Raw genomic sequence first — 19,176 nt, 5'->3', positions numbered from 1 at the left:
GGGCGCTTCGACTTATCTGTTACAATGTAATAAGGGTTAACCAGAGAGGCAGTTTCTGTAAGCAGGGCAATAAAGATTAGGCTAGAAACAACACCAGAATGTTTCTTTCCTGCCTTCCTTACAGGATTAGCCCTGTAAAGTGGAAAAAAACAAAATGAGATTTCTTCCAACAACCAGTTCTCCAAACTGCTTAGAAAGTTAACAACCGGTTCTCCCAAATAGGTGCGAACTGGCTGAATCCCACCACTGCTTAGACCGCTTGTGGGAACCCAATGATTCCAGGTTGATTCGCTCTTGACTCTGCGCTTAGGCTCTACTGTTTCTTCTCCCACAGGCTGTTCTGTACTGTTTTCAGAAACTTGAATTTTGACAAACAGACCATACATTTAAAAAGAAAAAGCCCCTCAGTATCTATAATGGAACTGTCAGTGTGTGCCTTTGTATTATATAGCTTCTGTGATTATTGATTCTGTGCTTCTGGATTCTGAGTTCTGGTTCTGGCTTCTGCTGTATGGTATTGTATATAAAGAAGTTTTTTATATAAATTGAATCCTTCTGAATTGTCTGATTGTGTGTGCTGCAACAAACTCTGACAGGAACAATTGAAACAACACAGTCATTATTAAGTGCATTGATAAGCAGCCATTAGGAAAACAGAGAAAAGGCCACGTTCACATACAAATTCATTGGAAATATATACATATATAACATAACGGGCACCCTTGACTTCCTTTGCCCCAGCAGTAAAAGCTGGCAGAGAGATTGCCGTAGGAAATAAAGAGCATAACCTTATTCACTGTCTTCTCTTTTGGGAGATGAGTGGTTTATAAATACACTTATTATTAGTATTAATAAGAGTAGATCCATGGCTAATTATCCTCATTAATCATTCATGTCCTAGTCAAATCTAGGCTAAGTTATTGTAACTTAACAGTGAGTTAAGTTACAGTAATTTATTGCATTTTACAGGAGACTTTATTTGAACATGGATTTTTTTTTTTTTTTTTGCTGAGCCCCATTGTGGTAGTCAACAAATTAAACCAGACTATTAGAATTCATGATCATTTATCCTGGTAGCCATTTTTTTCGAACTCCCTAAAAAGGAAGGCGCAAATTAAGTTTCCATGGGAGGGAAATCCATAGTAAGGGAATGGCAATGAAAAATGATTACTTATGACGTCTTTCAGATGGCATTTTTGTATAGGCAAAACCTAAAGGGAATTAACTGTACTCAACTTGATTGAATGGGGAGATGAAGGTGAGGCAGGTATCCTTGGATAACACAATTATTACTTTTTAATTATTTTAAAACATTAACATATTCATAGAGCCAGGCTCTCGGTTGTATGAATGATAGGTTAAATCATGGCTGGTGGCTTTGTATTTTTATGTTAATATTATATATTTTGTTGTTTTTATTTGTTTTATTGTAAATCCCTTAAAGTCATGTAAAACTGAGATGAATCGAGTAAATAAATGAAATAAATATTGGGGATACATAAATAACTACTATTAAACATAATATCATATATTCACCTGCATAAACCTTGGTGTATGCTCAGTGTTAACTAGAAAAAAAAATTAAGGACATGCTTGTGGCTGGATATTTTCCATAGGGATTATTCTAGAACCAAAGCTTTCTTCACCACAGAAAGTAGCAACACTAGTGGTAAAGAATACAGATTTTCCTGGACTAGAAAGAAGAAAATACGCTGTGAGGTCTAGGGAAACTGTGATTATAATAATTGATGGAGCAGCTTCTGCATCTCTGAGAGTAATATACATGTATAAATCCACACTCTTAAGTAAATGTGAGATAGTGGATTGATCATCCAGCTGGCTGCAAAATATGGTTCTGCAGTTGGAAGGTATAATACTACTAGAAAAATTTCATATAAATACAATCTTCTTTGCATTACAGGTAGTCTTCCACTTACAACAATACATTTAGAGATCATTCAAATTTACAATGGCACTGAAAAAAAGTGATTTACAACCGGTCACTTATGACCATCACAGCATCCCCGTGGTCATGTGATCAAAATTTGGGTGCTTGGCAACTGGCATGTTGCAGCAGCCCAGGTTCACATGATCGCCTTTCCTAGTTGGCTTCCAACAGGCAAAATCAACAGGGGAAGCCAGATTCCCTTAACAACTTCATGATTGATTCACTTAATAATTATGGCATATAGCATAGCATAGCATAGCATAGCATAGCATAGCATAGCATAGCATAGCATAGCATAGCATAGCATAGCATAGCATAGTATAACAGAGTTGGAAGGGACCTTGGAGGTCTTCTAGTCCAACCCCCTGCCCAGGCAGGAAACCCTACACCATTTCAGACAAATGGTTATCCAACATCTTTTTAAAAATTTCCAGTGTTGAAGCATTCACAACTTCTGCAGGCAAGTTGTTCCGCTTATTAATTGTTCTGTCAGGAAATTTCTCCTTAGTTCTAAATTGCTTCTCTCCTTGATTAGTTTCCATGCACTGCTTCTTGTTCTACCCTCAGGTGCTTTGGCTCCCTCTTCTTTGTAGCAACCCGAGATATTGAAACACTGCTATCATGTCTCCCCTAGTCCTTCTTTTCATTAAACTAGATATACCAGTTCCAGCAACCGTTCTTCATATGTTTTAGCCTCCAGTCCCCTAATCATCTTTGTTGCTCTTCTCTGCACTCTTTCTAGAGTCTCAACATCTTTTTTACATCGTGGCGACCAAAATTGAATGCAATATTCCAACTGTGTCCTTACCAAGGCATTATAAAGTCACACTTCACATGATCTTGATTCTATCCCTCTGTTTATGCAGCCCAGAATTGTGTTGGCTTTTTTGGCAGCTGCTGCACACTGCTGTTAATTTAGTATATAGATATTAAATTAAGCATCCTTCTCCTAACAACTTTCTTGCTTTGAAATTCTGGTCCATTTGTGTTCATAAATTGAGCACTTCCTGTACATTATTTGGATTAATTAATTATTTTTGGATATAAAGACATTTTGTATATCTTTCAAAACCTTCGTATCAACTTCAGTCAGCTTCTAAAATCCTTGAGCACAGAGAAGTTGGAACGGGTGTGAGACCAAGGGATTAGCTACAATTCAGAGCCATTTGAATTGATTTTACATGTGCCAATAATGAAATCTAAACAGTATGTTTCCTTGTTTCTGGAGATGGTACATGTTTTAATCTGCTTGAATGTTTTCTTATATTTGGTTCATTACAACTTTAGCCCAGCTTTACCCTGAATGATCATGGAGGCTTACATTGGGATATGCCCTAGTTTTATCCTATGAGGAATGCCTCACGTTTATTGATTGATTGATTGGTTGATTGGTTTCCCGCCTTTATTATTTTTACAGCTAACTCAAGGCAGCGATCATATCCAACACATCTTCTATTTTCTCCACAACAACAACTCTGTGAGGTGAATTGGGCTGAGAGAGTGATTGGCCCAAAGTCACCCAGCCAGCTTCATGGCTAAGGCTGGATTTGAAGTTATGGTTTTCCCGCTTTCTAGCCTGGTGCCTTATGTTTCAAGTCACCCAGTGAGCTTCATGTTCACCAGGCCAAATCCAACAACTTAATTACTGTGGCTGTGAAGAATGGAAGACGGCTCTGAAGAAAAGAAAAATTAAGATGTAGCATGATTAAACCTCCACATTCATTTAGAAGCAGACATAATTGTGTATATGAAAAAGAAAAAGGGCAGAGAGTTGTCGATTCCATTTACATTTACAAGTGCTCCAGATGATCATGAATGACTCTGTATGACTGAGTGAATTATATTTAACAACCAATTATTCTTATTTAACAAAGCCTATGGCTCAGTGCCTTTAACTGAGCCCATGGCTTAGTTCCATTAACTTCACTTGCCTGATTATTACACAAAGAACATTTTCTTGATTTCCAAACTAAAGCTTTGGAAAATGTGTCTCATTTTGGCAGTGTCCTTTACTGTTAAATCCTTTGTAAATCTGTTTTAAAATTTGTTGTCTCCCCTTTGTATCTAACAGAACTATTCTCTGTAGAGTCCTTGGTCTTCTCTGAGCTTGGTTCAGCTTGCAGACATTTTATTACCCAACTAGGTAACATCATCAGTACTATTCTCCCATACATAGTAAGAGTATTGTTGATTTTTTGTGTTCTTTTCTTTTCTTTTAAATTTCTTCAAATGTACAAGCTATGAACTAGAATAGAGTAGAGTAGAGTAGAGTAGAGTAGAGTAGAGTAGAGTAGAGTAGAATAGAATAACAGAATAGAATCACAGAATAGAATAGAATAGAATAGAATAGAATAGAATAGAATAGAATAGAATAGAATAGAATAGAATAGAATAGAATAGAATACAGTTGGAAGGGACATTGGAGGTCTTCTAGTCCGACCCCTTGCTCAGACAGGAAATTGTATACTATTTCAGACAAATGGTTGTCCAATCTCTTCTTTAAAACTTCCAGTGTTGGAGCATTCACAACTTCTAGAGGCAGTTTGTTTCACTGATTAATTAAACAATTGAACTAAATATTGTTAAACAACAGTGCTACACTGCATTAACATGATTCAGCTTGAAATTCTCAATATCATTCTAGATTCCTTGTACTGCCAATTGCTAGGAACAAAAGCATTAACTCAATAATTTGTTAATTGGCCACTGATTTAAAACTCATATTTTAATTAGAGCAAATTCCAACAGTTTCATTTCAAGAGATTTTTCTTCCTGAAGCAGAACACCTACACCAACATATTTAATTGCACACTGTTGCACCTTGATGATGTTTTGCTTTTGTATTTTGTTTGATTTTTCTGTCTTGTATACCACCCACAGTCTGAGATTGAGGCAGGTTGCAAAAATTTTTCCAAGTGGGCACATCATACTCTTAGTTTAGAAAACAATATGCATACATAGTGACTTCTCAGCTACTGTCTATACCCATTATGGTGAACCTATGGCACACGTGCCACAGATGACACGCGGAGCCATATCAATGGGCACGCGAGCGTTGTCCTAGCTCATCTCCGGAGCGCATCTGCACACCGGCCAGCTGATTTTCGGGCCTTCTGGGCCCACTAGAAGCCGGGAAACAGGCTGTTTCTGGCCTCCAGAGGGCCTCTGGAGGGTAGGGAAGGCCGTTTCCACCCTCCGCAGGCTCCTAGAAAGGCTCTGGAGCCTGGGGAGGACGAAAAACTGGCCTGCCAGGCCCACCATGCCATTGCGTGCCAAAAGCAGAGGGAGTGGGGGGGGGGTTGCGCGCACATGCACGGAAGAGCAGGGCACATTGAATTATGGGTGTGGGCATGCATGTGCACAACCCCACCACTCCCACCACTTTGGCACATAACGGCAAAAAGGTTAGCCATCACTAGTCTTTACACTTTCAACAACAATACATTGTTCCAGAATGTATTGGAATTGGGCAGCCAATCTATTTAGATTAATAATAATAATAAACTTCCAGTAGCATTTGTTAGGATATGGTTTGAGCCTAACAAGTTGTCCAGGTAATATATGTGTTCTGTGTTCTGTGACTTTAACATGGATATGTATTGTGTGACTTTAAAGTTTTCCGGCTGATTCATTGTAATGCTGAGTCATGCTGTAATTACACTGGTTGTAAACATATTTAAGAAAGGTACTGTAAAGTATTCAGTTGATGATAAGCTACCATAATGTGTGGAGTTGCTACCATTGTGCTATCATCGTTGGATGGATCTGCTACCATCGTGGTTTGTGAACCAGAGTGAGTTTGTTATTCTAACCAACTACTGTTTGTGTGGTAAGAAGCTTTTTGTATCACTGGACTGATTTAACTGGCAAAGACTTGGATTGATTTAAACACTATGAGATTGTGTTTTTCCCTACAAGTAAGCTTTTGATAAACCAGTTTGCACATCTCTTATTCATTGCTCTCAGGAACGTTTCTCTGTGCTCTACACTCTGCTGGTTGGTAACACAACAACAATATCCTTAACAGCATTGACAAAATTGCCATCAGTCAATTTCAAAATGAAGCTTTATTTGGAACAGCTTACATCCTGGGACAACACCTTTAACCAGAGGTGGGATTCACTTACCTTCCCTATCAGTTCGCAAATTGTATTTGCACAGTATTGGAAAAATGAGGAAACACCCTACAGAAGAAGATATAATTTTTAAAAAATTAGATCGTGCAGAAATGGATAGACTGACATTAAGGATAAAAGAAAATGAGGATACAGATTATTTTCAAACATGGGACTTGTTTTACAAATGGTTGGAAAATAGAGGTAGAAATTAGGAGCGGGAAAAGTATTATTATATAAGCAAAATGATCCAGACAATACGCTGTTCACCAAGCACCTATGTATATAAAGTGAAAATGTATAAATAAACTGTTTTTAAAAAAGAATACAATACTGGTAGTCTGAACTTACGACTGATCACTTAGCAACCATTCGAAGTTACATCAGACTCCCTGGGGGTACTTTATGACCCATTTTTTAAAGTTTCAACAGCCAGCAGCCCCCACAGTCATTTGACTGCATGCCAGGCGCTCAGTAACTGGCCTTACACCATCCAATTGCACCATCTCATAATGACCTGACCACCTTTCATCACAGTTTTGCTGAAAACTGGCATTTACTTCCAGTTTATGGCAAAACTATCCCATAATAACCACAGCATTCACTGCATTAATGACAGCTGCAAAAAGGTCATAACATGAGTCAGTCAGATGGGAGATATATTTTATGATCATCATGACCAAGATCATACAACCAAGATGGGCAGGTGCTATTATGGTCGTAGGTCAAAGATTACCTGTTCGCTAGATAGATATTCAGTAGGTATTAATTTCTAATTTTTAAAGCACCTAATGATGCTTATCTGAGCAGTTCTGACCATAGGTTCCTCAGTTTTGTGTTTATTCCTTGCCTGTTGTCAGCCTGTCTAAACTTATTTTGCTATTTTTTTCTAGTCTTTGGCACTCTGCTAACCACTAACATTCAGAGGTGGAATATTTTGCTCTGTCACTAGTTGCTTCTAACAGTCACCTGCTTTTATTCTTCTCCAAGCTATTGGATGTCTCCAAGATGTCGCCTAACCCAAAGACTGCAAACTTGGATACTTCTTATGACTGCCACAGAGTAGCTGCCATCTTCTCTGAGGTTACTGGTAGCAAACCAGTGGTGAAATCTAAAATTTGTTATTACCAGTTCTGTGGATGTGGCTTGGTGGGGGGGGGGGGGGTGTAATGTGACTGGGTGGGTGTGGCCATTTTTTTTTTTTACTTTTAAAACCATTTTTTTCTACAACCTCTTCGGCGAAGAGGTTGTAAAAAAATGCTTTCAAAAGCCTCTGACAATCCCAGCTGAGTTGCCTGATCGGAAGAGGCTTTTTTTCTTTTAAATGCCTCTGATGATCAGGCAACTCAGCTTGGATCATCAGAGGCTTTTAAAAGAAAAAAAGCCTCTGCCGATCAGGCAACTCAGCTGGGATCCTCAGAGGCTTTTTAAAGCATTTTTTCTACAACCTCTGAAGAGGTTGTAGAAAAAATGCTTTTAAAAGCCTCTGAGGATCCCAGCTGAGCCGTGCAATTATCAGAGACTTTTTTTTTAACTTTTAAAAGCATTTTTTTCGGCCAAAGAGGTTGTAGAAAAAATGCTTTTAAAAGTAAAAAAAAAAAGCCTCTGATGATTGTGCGGCTCAGCTGGGTATGTGGGGGGGGGCAGGGATTTTTGCTACCAGTTCTCTGAACCATCCACTTCCATCGCTACTGGATCGGGTGATCCGGTCCGAACCGGCAGCATTTTACCCCTGTAGCAAATCTAAATTGTCTCCACACAGAACTTCTTGTGGCCTCTCAATATGTAAATTTTTTTAATCTGTTTTTAAATTTTTGGGGTGTTTTAATTTGTCTGGGCCAAAATGATTTAATTTGATTTTAACTGGCTTTTAAATTTTTTGTATTTATGTATTTTATTGTCTGGCTGTTCACCACCCTGAGTCCTTCGGGAGTAGGGCGGTATACAAATCAAATAAACTAAACTAAACTAAACTAAAGCATATGGGGAAATGAGCATGAAAGTTAGTGAAAAACAACATCCTAGCAAATCTTACCATTTAAAAAAATCAAGGGACAGATGGAAACCAGCCCTACCAACAAAAAGGAGGATCAGGTATATAAAATGGCCAAGAAACATAGGCACGAACAAGTTTGACTATTGTTTCTACATTCAGGGCTTGCTTTTAAAACAAGCAGTAGCTACAATAATTTCATCCTGGCTTCAATATACTTATCAGAAGCTCTTGGGCTCTTGAGAGCTTGCCTATTTCCAGTTCTGTCTGTTGGATGAAACCTGCCAAAGTGTATTCTTCTTGCTCATTCTACCACACAAATCTATGTTTTGGTGTGATACTGATATTCAGATTAGTTTTTAACCTATCACCATAATAACAGCAGGCAAATCGGTTCCTTGCTCCACTGATCAACTGCATTGAACCAGGTTTCCCAAAATGCAAAACAGGTTTTGTCATGAAGGTCAGAATATTGACAGTTGCTACAATTGAAACAATTCATGAGGTGAATCACCGTTGGCCTGTTTGTTTTGGTGCTATAAACCGTGACCCCAGCCTTCTGGCATTCTCCCTAGTTATTGTTCACAAATAGAAATTTCCAAGTATTTTTGGAAGGGTTCAGTTAAATACCTAGACACCTCCAGTAACGGATATCATTTATATTCACATGTAAGAGATGGATGTAATAAAACAAAGGAGAAAGAGAAGGAATAAACAGCACATGGTGTATATACAGGTAGTCCATGACTTATGACTGTAATTGAGCCCAGAATTATGCTCCATATGTCAAGCTAGTCATTAAGTGGGTCATGATGGGACTGAAACAATTTTACTCTTTTTTTTTTTTTGCAGTGATTGTTAAGTGAACACCATGGTTCTTAAGCAAACCCATTGTGCACAATATTATAAAATAGCTAGTTTCCTACAAAAAGTGTCAATTGTGGTCCCTTGACTACAAGATGCTACAAATGGCCATAAATGTAGGGTGTTTGACAAGTGGCCAAAATATGATCACATGACCAGGAAGAGCCATCAGAACTTCAAATCTGGATCATAAATACTCTTTTGGGGGCAGACTTCAAAGTGTCACTAAGTGATCTGTCATAAATCAAGGACTACCTATGTAAAAGAGCATCCTGCAGAAAGTATGGAGGTTAGTGTGTGGCATTCTGTATTTAGTCAATTTATTGTGATCCATGGTTTTCCACAATCCACATCGCGAGCAGAAGTGAGACTACAAATAATGCTGAATCTCTGCTTGAAACTTTCCAGGTGGACACTTTGAGATCAGACTTCAGAGATTATAACAGAATTAAAAATCCATTCAGGGTTAAAAAATCATTGTGTTGTTAGGCTTCTTTGTGTGGACCCAATTATGACTATACAGGTAGTCCTCAACTTACAACAGTTCAAATAGTGACGGTTCAAAGTTACAACGGCACTGAAAAAAGGGACTTATGACCGTTTTTCACACTTATGACCATTGCAGGATTCCCATGGTCAAGTGATTAATATTCAGAAGCTTGACAACTGACTCATATTTATGATGGCTGCAGTGTCCCAGGATCAAACTTTTTGCAATCTTCTGGAAAGAAAAAGCATTCATTTAACAACTGTGTTACTAACTTAACAACTGCAGTGTTCTGCATCAGTCAAACTGATTTTGTAAGGTGCCTTTTTTCAACACTCAGAATAACTGCTTAAAATGTTGAGGCATCTCTGATAATTGACTGTATGCTAAAAATTTTGGAACTGATGATCATCAAAGAAAGAAGTAGAAGTAAATTTCTTCCCAAGTATCCTTTTATTTTTTTAAAGAGCTTACATCATGATTTTTAAGTTACAAGAGTAGATTTGTAAACAATCTCCTAGTTTGGTTCACCTTGTTCCAATTCCTACATCAAACGTCAATGGGAAAAATTGGGCTCTGTAAAATAGAAGGACCAATGACTCATATATTGCCATAATCAAAGTTTTGCAGGTTGATCCCTTTGCTTTATTATTTATTTCCTTCATGTATTTAATAATGAACTTACTTAGAATGGTTTGAAAAATTCATTTTCAACAGCCCTGTCTTCAGATAAGTCTGCAAAAAAGTGTACTCGCTAAACACAATGGAGATAATCAACTATTTGAGCACCTAATCTGGCCAGAAAAATGTTTATTACTGCAACAGTGCCAGGAACAGGCAGATCTCAGCTGGATCGACAGACCCCCAGGATGACTTCTGTGTTTGACATTTAGGTGGACCAAATCTATTATTTTCTTCCAAACCGTACAAACCTCATATGGAAATTGTTGCAACTCAATAAACATAGAACCATATGACGCCACTTTCACAAAGTCACTCTCAAGGAAGGACTACGCTTTACAAGATTGTGTTGTTTGTTAGATGAGAATAACCTATTTGCTTCTCAGTAGTAAACAATAGCTAGCACTGCCTTTTTGTTGTCACAAATTCATGACGGTAGAAAAGTTATTACTTCACTAGCCATGTTGCATTATGCCCTGTATTGTAGTATGGTTTCTTAACTTTTATTTTCTAATACATTTTAATTTTGACCATCTTATGCTATATGGCAAATAGTTCAAAATGTACATTTCCTTAATCTGTCTATTAATCTATTATCTCTGTCTCTATCTATCTATCTATTTATCTATCTATCTATCTATCTATCTATCTATCTATCCATCTGTCATTGATCTGTCTGTCTGTCTGTCTGTCTAGCTAGCTAGCTAGCTAGCTAGCTATCCATCCATCCATCCGTCATTGATCTATCTATTTATATCTATCATCTATCTATCTATCTATCTATCTATCTATCTATCTATCTATCTATCCATCCATCCATCTGTCATTGATCTATCTATCTATCTATCTATCTATCTATCTATCTATCGTATATTAGATATTCATGGACAGAAGGAAATTAAAATATTGAAGGATGTTCTCATGAATGGCTTACTAGAAATGCACAGCAGTTTCCTAATGCTAAAACAATAATAATAATTTCCAAAAAGGCTGAAGAAACAATGGACAATCTAGTTGGCTGCTGCAAGAAGATTGCATAGACTGAGTACAAATAATGGCAAAGTAGCAACAATGATGCATTGGAAGATCTTCAACAAATATCATTGCCTACAAGCAAGAACTGGTGGGACCATAAAATAGAGAAAGTCATAGAAAATGAAGAAGCTAAGAAGAAGCTAAAGTGCTCTGGGACTTTAGAATTCAAACAAACAAGAACTTGCCACACCACAAGCCAGATTTAACAATTGTCAATAAGGCAGACAAAAAAATCTGGATGGTGGATGTTGCATTGCCTGGAGACAGAAGAATAAAAGAGAAAGAACTGAAGAAAATAACGAACTACAAAGAGCTGGAAATAGAGTAGAAAAATTATAGCAAAAGAAAGTAAAGATAGTAACGATAGTATTAGGTGCCTTGGGTGCAATCCCAAAACAACTGGAGCACCATTTGAACACTATCAGCATTGACAAAAACACCATCAGTCAATTACAATAGGCAGCTTTATGTGGAATAGCTTACATCCTGTGGCAACACCTTTAACACCATCAAACAACATCTGCCTATCCAAGGTCCTTGGGAAAGATTTGGTAGGGTGGATAAAAATGCCAAATTCAGTTGAAACATCTCACTGACTGTAGAGTGAATCTTAAGCATCAAGCCACTAATTAATTTGAATTATCCTCAGTTTGAGCTGGAATCATTATACCAGTGATGGCTAATCTATGGCACTCATGTCAAAGATGACATTTTGAGTGACACACCAGCATTCACCAACACCTGACAACAACTATTCTCAAAAGCATGTTCCCATTCTTGCATGATTTTCAGAGCCTGCAGGGGCCATGCAAGAATGGAATGGGCTCTCAAGTGTCCTCTGGATCCTCCAGAAGTCAGGCAAGAGGGCTGTGCTCTCAAGCAGCCCTCAGACCTTCCAAAAAACATGTGACAATAGGGTGTGCTTTAAGTTTTGAAGGATGCAGAGGTGGCAGAAAAACATTCTCCAAAACTGCTTCACAAATGAAGTCCTTGAGTAACCGGGAGCAGCCTTGGGTAAGCTGCAGGGACCTGTCAACATAACAGAAAATGATCTGAAGATAAGAGATAAGTAGTATATCCTAGAATATACTAGGCATGGGTCAATTTCACCATTCCTCAAGGCTCACACCCCATAGGAAATGGCATAAGATGGCCCTTTTGTGTGACACTGGTGGCACTAGGGCTGAAGTCAAGGCCCAGGCCTCTACTTTAAGTCCATCCTCTTTGCTGCACTGAATATTACTGGTCAGGATGAATGGTGGTGGAAGAATTGTTTCTATTTTGTTTGGGGAGGTAAGGCAACATACCAGCAGACTCCAGTTAGGCATTTTCTGAATGTTTTACATATTGAGCCCAAAAGGTTTGCTACCACTGCATTATTCCAATTAAATATTGGCACTAGACAAATATTATACTAGAATATAGTTGAACACTGCCACAAGCAACAAAATTCAGGAAGAGAAAGAGGCATTGGATTTTGAAACTTTACAACATAATTGAATTTGTGATTAAATATGGCTTTTGTGCATCTAACATGACAGCCTAGTGTACATCAACAGATCAAGGTATACCGTATTTTTAGGAGTATAAGACGCACCTTTTCCCCCCCAAAAGAGGCTGAAAATTTGAGTGCGTCTTATACTCTGAATGTAGCTTTTTCAATTTTTTTTTCAGCCCTAATGAGGCACTAACGTGGCACTAGCGAGTGAAACGATCTTCCCAGCTTTGCCTGTTCCCTCGACTCTGCTGTGCTTTAACGAGGCGCTAGCAAGTGAAGCGATCTCCATGCTTTGCTCCGACTCTCAGCTGTTCTTTAGAAGCTTTTTTTCAGCCCTAACTAGGTGCTAGCCGAGTGAAGCAATGCCCCCTCCCCCGTGCTTTGCCTGCTTTTCTCATTGCTGCTTCCTCTCAGCTGTGCCTTAGAAGCTGTTTTTTATCCCCAAGCAGGGGATAAAAAAACCCCAGCAAACTAATGTGCCGAAACTGACCAGACTAAGGATACTAGCCAGATGAATACCTGGTAGGTAGATTTTTTTTTCCTATTTTCCTCCCCAAAAACTAACCTGCATCTTATACTCCGGTGCGTCTTATACTCCCAAAAATATGGTAAATTCTATATTCCACTTTCAACAGAATTATTAGATCTGCCTTACCAATTGGATATCTTTTTAGTACATCAGACATTAAGCTTCATAACTCCTGGCTCTCTGGCATCATCATTAGGGATTATGGGACTTGCAAGTCTTGTCTATCTAAATAATGTCTAATGCCCACCCCTGTATTAGATGCCATTAGCCACAGACAGGGATAATGCTGTCTGAAGCATTTGTATTCCTAATGTGAACATTATTTACGTGCTGAATTAGGAAAAGAAGCAGAGATAGTACAGATCTGGTAGATTTTGGAGATAAAAAAAAACAACCACCAATTTAGGCCTGGTGACTTTGGGCCTGTCACTTTCTCAGTGCAATTCATGTCACAGGGTTGCTGTTGTGGGGAAAACAGGAGGAGAAATAGATATCAGGTGTGGTTGCCACCTTGAGTTATTTATAAGAATAATAAAGGCTAGGTTTAAACAATCTTCAAAAGTGAAAAAGAGAACCAATGTGACAAAGCAATAAGTGATTTCACCAGGATGTGAGTTCCTAAGAATGCTTCATATTTATACCGACTTGACTAATAAAGCAGACTCCTTGTTCATCAGGTCCAGTAAACTGTGGTTAGGTCCTTATTCCTAAAGACTTCTTCTTTTTTAGGAAACCATTAAATGTGGAGGAATATCTTGTGGGACTGAAGCAGCACGAATTTCACACAGGAGCCCATCACATTCTTCTCAATAAGAAGTTAGGTATGGTGCTGTCCTTGCATTATTGATACTTAAAACAAAAACAACCTCTTTAATTTACCTGTCTCACATTTGGCTAGCCCAGCCAGGTTCGAACACAGAAACAGAGAAAGTAGCCTGCAATTTTATGCAAAGGTTCTTTCCTATAACTTTCACCTGATGACTTTAAGCATATGTTCTTGCTGAAAATAGTCATTAACCTTTCACATGATGTATAACTAGCTTTATCACTCTGAAAAAAGAAAATCCCACGTTGCGTTCTGAGCAGACAACCCATTGGGAAACACACAAATGGTAAACTATACCAAAGGACACAAAAAGGCCCATAAAACATCAGTAGGGTTATAAAGGTCTATAGATTTTAATTGCTGTGTGCCATTGGGCCCTTACAAAGCAATCAAGCAGGCAATCTCCAAAGACAGGCCTGCCATAATACATTTAACAATAGAGTTCTCACCCCATCAGCAGAGTAGGGTTTACGAAGGTCCCAATAGCAATTAATGACCTTGTACACCAAGAGAAAAAGGCAAAATTACTTAAATTGGCTGTCCTTTTTTTTCCTTTTGTTCTCTCTCTGTTTTGCTTTGGATGCAGGGTTTAAGGAAAGGAAGGGATGGGGAAGTTTCGATGGGAAAAAAAATAGAATATCTGCAGGATTTTGTCCCTCCTGTGCCATCAAGAACAGGAAAGGCTGTGCTTGGTTATCCCCAAGAGGGTTTTACCTGCATCTGTGCGAAATGGAGAAGAAGTCTGAGCTCTTGTAGAGCGAAAATCACAATATTTCAAGTTGAGAACTTCATCTGATATGACTGCTAGTCTGAACAGCCTGTTATGATATTGCAGTTGATTTAAAGCAGCAAATATAATCAGCAGCAGAAGTACAGTCAAGTGGACCATCTTTATTTGTTTCCATTTCTATACCGCCCTTCTCCAATTAGAACTCAGGGCGGTGAACAGCCAAAGTAAAAAACAGAACATACAAAATTTAAAAAACAATTTAAAATAATTAAATATTTTGGCCGTAAATTAAAACAATCTGATTTAAAATCAATTTAAAATTTAACTCAAGCCAGCCCAGCTAGTTGAAATAAATAGGTTTTCAGGGCCCGAATCACAGAAAGAAAGTTCTTTCGGGTTGATCTGCAATCTCCTTCTCATTGCACTGACATGTCGAATTGTGCTGATCCTCACACTGCGACACAAACAGAGCTCATAGAGCTCTCTGAAACAAGGTTGGAGGAAAGCCCATAAAGCAGTAATGAGCAGCCAGAGGTATCCCCTGCGTTCTGAAGATGAACAGGAGATGTAATTAAGACAGGACAATAGCTGAAGTTAGGAAATTTCAAATGAAACCTTATAGCCATCGCATGATCGTGGGATGGTTGCCCTTTATAATGTTTATAGTACTCCAAATGACCAATTAATCTTGCGTGTCTTCATCCTGCAGTGATATTTCTTCCTCTCTTTAAAAATATTGTTAAGGCAGCAATTTTTAAACTCTGTTCCGGCAACATCTAGAGTGCACTGGATAGAAATTGTGATAAAATCACCACCACCACTATTTATTTATTTATTTTATTAGGCTTATATGCCGCCCTATCTCCAACGGACTCAGGGCGGCTCACAACAATAAAAACCACAACAATCCATTATACAAAGTTAAAATGCCTAATTAAATCAGATAAGCTAAAAACCCGTATAAAACTATTGTCATCTCCTCCACGGATTCCCCCCTTGTGGTGGGGGAGGGGAAAGACTTGTGATGCTCTGATGAGGATGAGAGCTATGTTGGCAGGAAGATGAGGGTCACCCAAGTCAGACAGGTCTTAACAGAACAGCCAGACTAAATTTATCCCTCAATCCATTTAATATGGTGAGAAAACAGAAAAAGAATTATATCCTGTATCAGACATTGCTTGGGTCAATGAAGACCAACATTGCTGTTAAACATCCTAGGTACCTGTTGACAAATGAGCAGCAGGACACAGGAGCTGTGGCTGGACAGCCAGGGCTTAGCTCCATAGCAGCAACCACAGACAAGACAAAACTATACTGTGGTTGAAAATCACAACATTATGTTCTTCTATTTTAAATCTAAACCAACAAATCCGGGGTACTTAAAAGGAATGTTTTGATGCTGGAAAAATAATTTAGCTAAATACAAATATTACTGAACGATTAGCAGACCAAAAAAGATTCATTACTGGAAATAAAATATTTAGGGATGCAGAAATGGAAGAGATTTACATAGCCCCTAAAAAATATGGTGCCTGTAATGAAGGATGTGAATAAGATGCTTGCAAGGATTAAAATTATATCTATCAAACAGAGCAATCAGAAAAAAAAAATCCAAGATTATTTAGAAGAAAATAACATTCATCCAGTAGAACTGGAAGGAACTAAAAAGAAAAACAGACATAAAAAAGATCAAATAATGACAAAATGACTGATAAAATAATTTCTGAGAATTGCAAAAGACAAAAAACTAATTTACATATGGTCCTGATTGATTATAAAAAGGCATTTGATTGATCACTACACAGTTGGAACATCAAACGTTTGGAAACAACTGGTGCTGGTAAAAATATTAGAATGTTTATAGAAAAAATAATTAAGGACTTGAAGACAGAATTAGTGGTTGGAAATGAAAAATATGGGCTTGTCAACATTAGGAGAGAGATCTTCCAGGATGATGCATTATTATCCGTATTACTTGTCATTGCTATGATTCCACGTTCAGTGATTTGGAAGAAAACAGCAAAAGATGCTAATAAAATATCACATTTGCTTTATATAGATAACCTGAAGCTTTATGGAATATCAGAAATCAAAATCCAATAATTGACAAATACTATATGAAAACATAGTAATGGAATTTGTCCTCAAAAAATGTTCTAAAGAAGCCATAAATCAGAGTAAAATTACAAACTATAATGGAATTGAAAAGCCAAATGCCCAACTGTCAGAAACCATCAAAATGACTCCTATGTGATCTGGGAATTTTGCAGTTGCATGACATCAAGGGTAGCCAAGTTAAAAATGTTATCAGTAAAGAATGCATCCGAAGAGTAAGAAAAGTATTAAAATCAAAACTAATGGTAGAGAAATCATCAAAGTTATCAGTACTTGGGCCATAACTGTGATATTATCCTGGAATTATGAACTGGACACAAGTTGAACTGGATAGTTTTGATCAAAAAACAAGAAAATGGATGTCTATTCACTATGCATGACATCCCCACAGTGGCATTGATAGATTATACCTGTCCCACAGAAATGGAGGCAGAGGTTTAGTCAAACAAAATGTTGAAGAAGAAAAGCATGCATTGGCTGAATGATTCAAAGTGCAGATTGTACAAAGAGGCAGAAGAAGTAGTAGATCACATACTCAACTTGTGCAAGAAGATTGTGCAAACTGATTATAAACAATGGCACAACCTAGGCACCAAAATGGTTCCCTATAACATCTGTAAAAATTATTACCAATAATGAAAAATTGGTGGGAATACATATTTGAAAAAGTAGTTGAAAATGAGCAGATTAAAGTACTGTGGGATTTCTGAATATAAATTGATAAGGTCTGAATGTAAACTGATTTGACCTGAACATACATTATGCCCATATTATGTAATGTCACACATTACAACCTCCTAGAATTCAGTGTGAAAGAAGGTCTACACCATATCTATGGAGACTTTCAGTCATCCGGGTGATGGTTGTTCCAAAGGTGCTTTTTCAAGAAGCAACTTTCTGGGGGTTTTTTAAAGATGTTTCGCTTCTCATCCAAGTTTCTTCTAAAAAAACCTTAGAAAGACCAGTTGCCGCTTGAAAAGCACCTTTGGGAAGGCCTACACCAGCTTTACATTGTTGTATGTACAATAATAAAAAGAATTGGAGAAGATCACAAAATATCAAGATCTGAAAATCAAAATTGAAAAATTATGGTATAAACCAGTCATAGTGGTCCCAGTGGTTATCAGAACACCGAGTGTCTTACTAAAAAAAATCTTGGGGGCTCACTTAGAAAACATACGTATTGACAAAATTTATATCTGTCAATTACAGAAGAACATACTGGTCGGATCCAGGATTTCTCCTATCACCTGAGGCATTCCTCACTCTATTTAACAATCGATACACTTGTTAATGACTGCAGCTGGGATAGCCAGGATTGCGGTCATTGCATGAAGTTGTCCCATGGGTGTTTCACTTAATGACCTCTTTGCTCTGTAGCTGAGATTCTGTCTTTAAGTATTTTTAAATTATAAATTATAGTTTACAAAGGTATAAATTGTATTTTATCCATAAAGATCCCAGACTGTGGCCTTGAGCCTCTATTAGATTCTCACACTTAAACTGACCTACTTCAGAGTTATTGTGAGAGTTATACTATTGTGAGAACAGAGTAGGAATTCAGAGGTATTCTAAATACAATAATGCAATAATGGCAATAATTTGATAATGGCAATAATGAGTATCAAGTGAAATACAGTTCTTTTCAGTGTACTGATTATGAATAGGTGAATGGATACTTTAAAAACAGTTATTGCTTTAACATTTGGTAAAAGTTTTATACATATGTATGTATGTATGTATGTATGTGTGTGTGTGTGTATATATACATATACATACATACATACATACATACATACATATATATATATATATATATATATATATATATATATATATATCACTATTTAATACATAATAAAATTGCAGATATGATTTTTTCCCCATTTTATGTTGTTTTGCTTTAGTGATTCAAATCTGATCAAATCTCAGATCAAAACATTTCCCCCTTTATTCAGTGAAATAATTAGAGTAAAATTATTTAATTTAGATTTTTTTCCCTCATTGAAATTGATGTGTACAAAGTCCTCTTGGTTGACCTGAGATCAGAATTTCCCCTCTGGCAGACAGAAATTGTTTACATTCTGAAATTACCTATGTATTGACTTCTTTCTTCAGGCTGTGATTTCTTTCCTTAACAATATTTGTTCCAGAAGCTTTTAGATTTCAGCTGCAAATCAGGATCCTTTAACTCCAGGTCCCTGTAAGGCACTTATCTCAGATTCCATTTTTATACCTTAGGTATAAAAAATTATTGATAGATTTACCAACTTTCAGAATCCCCCACTTTTTTTTAACCCATGGGTAGTGACTAAGAGAAAAAAATATATGAGATTGTTTTTTCTTTCAGAAGCA

The sequence above is a fragment of the Pituophis catenifer genome, unplaced genomic scaffold, assembly GCF_029215685.1.
Source record: "Pituophis catenifer annectens isolate HBS135680 unplaced genomic scaffold, rPitCat1.0.hap2 SCAF_2, whole genome shotgun sequence".
Lineage (NCBI taxonomy): Eukaryota > Metazoa > Chordata > Lepidosauria > Squamata > Colubridae > Pituophis > Pituophis catenifer.
Note: the sequence above shows the minus strand (reverse complement) of the source record.